This window comes from Rhipicephalus microplus, chromosome 8 (genome assembly GCF_043290135.1).
Source record: "Rhipicephalus microplus isolate Deutch F79 chromosome 8, USDA_Rmic, whole genome shotgun sequence".
Lineage (NCBI taxonomy): Eukaryota > Metazoa > Arthropoda > Arachnida > Ixodida > Ixodidae > Rhipicephalus > Rhipicephalus microplus.
Genome location: NC_134707.1, coordinates 128,189,837 through 128,194,877, shown reverse-complemented (window position 1 = coordinate 128,194,877; position 5,041 = coordinate 128,189,837).

Sequence of the window (5,041 nt, the reverse complement as noted above, 5' to 3'; positions counted from 1 at the left end):
ACTTTTTTTTGCTTCTCTTACCCCCAACCTCCGACAGGAGAACACTTTGTATCAGTGCAACCTACTTTGAAAAGAAGCAAGGGCTGCACTCTTCTGCGTTATAGGTTTTTTTTTCAGACAAACATTTCCAACAGGCACACACGCCTACACCAAAAGTTGATGTCATTACTGACCCCTTTTAAACTAACACGCCAAGGATCACAAGGTGACTTCTAAAAAATAGGTCCTCCTATCGTAACATCGGCCAGCCTGTCTGAGGCACTTCCACTGTTCACCCTGATTAACCCACTAGATGTTTCCATCTGTCGACTCACATCTACATTTTGGATAACACTAAGACGAGCTTACATTGATGAATACGCACGAAAGTATAGTGATGTATCATGTATGAGATTAAGCAACTCTGTTAAAAAATTATTGATAGCTTGCTTCCAGGCTTTTTATACTGTAGCCTGAAACTTCGTATTGTCTTCTATGCACATGAACCAGATTGACAACGTAATGCACAACATGCTTAAGAATACTGCGAGGAACATGATAACGACAAAACGACCGGCCACCCAAATGTTTCGCTGTACATGTTTATAAAATGTTCATGTACACCCAAACGAAGTGCTTATGATACAAGCTGAAAAAACCTACAAGTAGGGCCTTGGAGCCTTCTGGAAGTAGACGTGTTGCATTTTTTCTGTGGAGGGCTTTACACCCATAAGTGAGGAACAAAACTCCTGTATAATGAAGAATGTTGGCAGCTATCAGTTATAGAAAAACCTAATGCAGCTAATCTTCACCAACACATCTGTACATTTAGAGAGGTGACGTAGCTTCTGTGATTGTGGCAGTAACTCCAACAGGACCAGTCCGAAAATTGGCACTACTTGGCTAGACAAATGTCCAAACATGCCTGCCCGACTCCCTCTAGCCATCCCGGCTGAGTCTGACACATGATTTCTTAACTGCTGGCTGGACAAAAACAAAACCACTGAAGCACTCACAATACACAGCGTGAAGTTCCTCTGGAGTGGTCAACTTCGTCTTCTGCGATGAAAGAGCAGCACAGTGTACTGATAAGGCACTCCTTGCGATGGTTTTCAATGCCACACAGTGACCATGATGTTCCTGTCGAAGAGAGCTTCGGGAGCTTGGAGGATGCTTGCTCTTTTCTGGGGGCTGCTGCCGCTCCTCGTTTTCTGCTCAAGGTCAACCTGCACAAAGTTGTAGACAAGGCTTTAAGAGTTGTATATAATGATATGCAAATTTTCGCTGAACACACATTTCCTCGTGGCACATTTCCGCGTGGAAATGTGTGTTCCTCGTGGAACACACATTTCCTCGCATATGCAAACATTTACAATCGATCCGAAGATGCACTCGACTCTAAAGGAGCAAGTTTGTTATGTAGTGTATATAAAGAAAGGTCATTCAGCACAACCACAACTACAGTTCCACACGAAAACGACATTTTACACGATCCTGATTATTTACATGGTCCATTTTATTTTATTTACACGGTCCATTTTACACGGTCCTGTTTTACACAATCTGGCCTGCATGAACACTTGAACCGAGCACTATATATATTGAAAGACACACACAGAGTTAGAGACGAACCTAGTTTCCCGTGGAGCATCCTCTTGCACTATAACAACACATCTCAATTTAGTTAGTTGGTCAGAACGAGGTGAAAACAGCTCGCACTTGAAAAGCACGGGCAGAAGGAATGACGCCTGCACCCTGTGCTTCCTGTACATTATCGTTGAGGGTGCAGTTTTCACCTTATCCTTATGCAATTTCGCATTTATAACATTTATTTGCTGCATAATCTTTGTGGCATTAAAGTGTGTGATACCGTCATGTGTATCCCATGTAATTTATAAAAATAGAATACAAGATAGCTTGATTCGAAAATAACAAAGTGCATCCAGTGCCATGTCCTGTAGCCATTCTTTAGGCAAGTGGCAGAATGATTTATTCTTCAAAACTTATCTTACTTGTAACCAGTACAAGAGCTAACTCGTGCACTGGCACATTCTGTTTGCCTCTTCAGATTATAAGGTACCTTTTTTACACCAGAAAGTCTTCAAGAAGAATAGAAGTGTTGTAATTGTGAAGAAAGAAATGTAGAAGGAAAAAAGATAACCTGCCCTGTACAGGGACCGAGCCTGCGAACTTCGAATAACATGTCCGATGCTCTATCAACTGAGCTACCATGGCGGCTATCCCTCTTCCATTTTGTACGGTATATATGTGCATTTATACATGGAAGGGTCAGTCAGCGCTGCCTCTTACCATTATGGCGAGTGTGGGACAGCTTTTTTTGCCTACTGGCGATTACATTACGATCGCAATTACGTTACGATTACTTCCAATATCTCTATACTTTTTGGCAGCATTATGCATCTGTCAGTTCTCTGAAAATCTGCTAGTCACAGGAGGTGGCAATGGTTCACCCTCCCACCTAAACGCATTTACTTGAACACATGCACAACTGATCAAAAAAAAAACAAGTCACACACTGCTAACATTACTGAGATTCACTGTTTCAGAATAATGAGTAAAGGAAAGAACAATAAATTTAAGGGTTTGTTGTCTTTGTTGAACACATTATAATGAGAACTAGTAGAAAATGATGCCAAACAAACTATAGGGGATGTTATCAAAAGTAACTTCAACAAAATTGTGAAAAGAAAAGAGAACAAAAACGTAACTTGGCAACGTTTTTTGACAATTGAATTGACATTACTTTTTATAACATCCCTATATTTTACTAGGTAATGTTGTCGGGTAATTCTCATTATTAGAGTGGTGAGTAGGCTGACAAAGAAAGCATATATGGCATTGATACTTCTTTTGAACATCTAATAGTTTGAGGACCTTAAAAGAGCGGAAGCTACTTTGAGTATACCAGAATATTTAGTTGGAGCGAAAAAAAGCGTACACACATTTTTACCAGGCTTTTTAACACATTTTGAGACATAAAAGTGTATGCTGCCAGTAATGTTAAGTACCATTACTTTTGTCACACTATGCACTGTAGCAGGTGTAGTTAGAGTGGTGATAGTGAAGGATTAATCAAGCACGCCACCAACTGTGCTCACATCAATGGTCGTGCATTTTAAAAATAAACCTGCTGTATAATAAAAAAAGTTTAGAGCATTTATGTTTTTATCCAAATCAAGTTAAACCGACTGGGTAAGCAAACCATTTGCATAAAATCAAAAGGCATAAAGTGATTCATGTATTAAAACTATGTGAACAATTTCAGCAACGCAGGGCAAAGTGACAACAGTTCTATTAAAAACCCCTCTCATTATAACATGCATGAAAAGCACCACACCAGAATATTTTAGAGTGCATGTAATATCAAGACTACTAGACTGTCTATTGATCTTTTAGAAGAAGGGTATCTCCTTCACGTTCAAGGGGCAACCATTTAGCCTTTTCCTGAGCTTTTCTGTGAATATTTCCTGAATTTCAGATATCAATAGGATTGATTTAGAGCGAACAGATTTTGCTTACGCATTGAAACCTAGTTCTGTATGTAACTGCAATTATGGGTGCCAAACCACCTCCAAATAATTTTTAACAATTAACTCAATTTTTAACTGCAGCAGCACAACTAGCTATGGGTGCCCAAAAATAGCTAGAAACAATACCTTTACCTCTTTGAGCCTTTCGGAACTGTTCAGCTTCTCAGTGCTCACCTTACAACATTTTTTTTAAATACGTGTTTGTGTGCTCACTACTCTTGCTCCTTGTAAAGTGAGGAGGAGCACATGGCAAGAAGAGACAAGAAAGAAGCATTGCGAAAAAAAGCGAAATAAGCGAGGACCTCTTTTGTATCATACAATGTGTGTAACTTTACTATTGCGACAACATGTAGACAAATTATCACGGCTATGCATTCATTGAAGAGTCATACACAGCTGCAACACCACGACTAAATTTCAACCTTGTGTTGGTTTAGTATCCCTTTATAGTGGCAAGTTATTGATATCTGCATTTGTTTGGCACACATTGAGATGCAGCGAAATGTAGTATGGTATTCTCATTTAGAATGCACGTCATGTGGCTTCATTGTATATGTGGCTACAAGTAACTCTGGTTGCAAAGCAATATGGCAGAGCCTAAACAGACGTCACCGACCACTCCAATCTGAACTTGCCTTTGCTACTTGCCGATTATCATCCCAGCAAAAAATGAATAATTGAATCTGCTACAGGTATGTGCTAGCTTATGCTAAGGACCAAGTATGAAGGGTGTTTTGCCATTATTGAGATCAGTTATTTGTTTAAGAACACTTGCTGTCAAACACAAATACATTGCTGTCGAAGCATCAAGACTCAAATATAAAGCAAAAAGTAGTGTCTCTTTAAAAATTACAGGCCACAAGGTGCAAGATAAATATTTGATATACTTGGGATGTAAGGCACGCACAAGAGGTGCTCCCATATTATACTTTTCCTTGTGTTGAAACCTGCTTGCTTTACTCACCCAACACATCTGTAAAGATGCCGTGAAAACACCAAGGAGCTGATGCAGCAAGGTTGAACACATGTCCAGGGATTCCACCATTCCTAAGCAGCCCTACAGCCTCCACAGTCCTGCAACCATTTGTAAGATAAATATAGTTCTACCCGAAGTTCTTATTTACAGACAAACATGCAAGACGCATTACCACTCTATAGGAAGTTTGCATCATAATGCGCTGGGTAGCAAAACGAATGCCAATATCAAGTATCCCGGCCTGCCGCTTCTTTCTTTCCGTTCTTAATTAATCAATCCATGGTTAATAAGTGTTTCCCCAATGTGAAGTGTACTGGCAGTCCGGTGAATAATTGCAATGTATTTCGAACACAGTCCAATTCATGCCAAGTAAGCATGCAATAGCGTTTTGTCAGCTCTTCAAGAAAAGAGCATAAAGTTTAGCTGAAACCCACGTTTTTTATAAACACCATTCAATTTGATATAAAAGTTGTGAGCATTATGTAAAGGAACACGGATTCATGTTTAATCAATGATTTCTTATAATGTACTGATA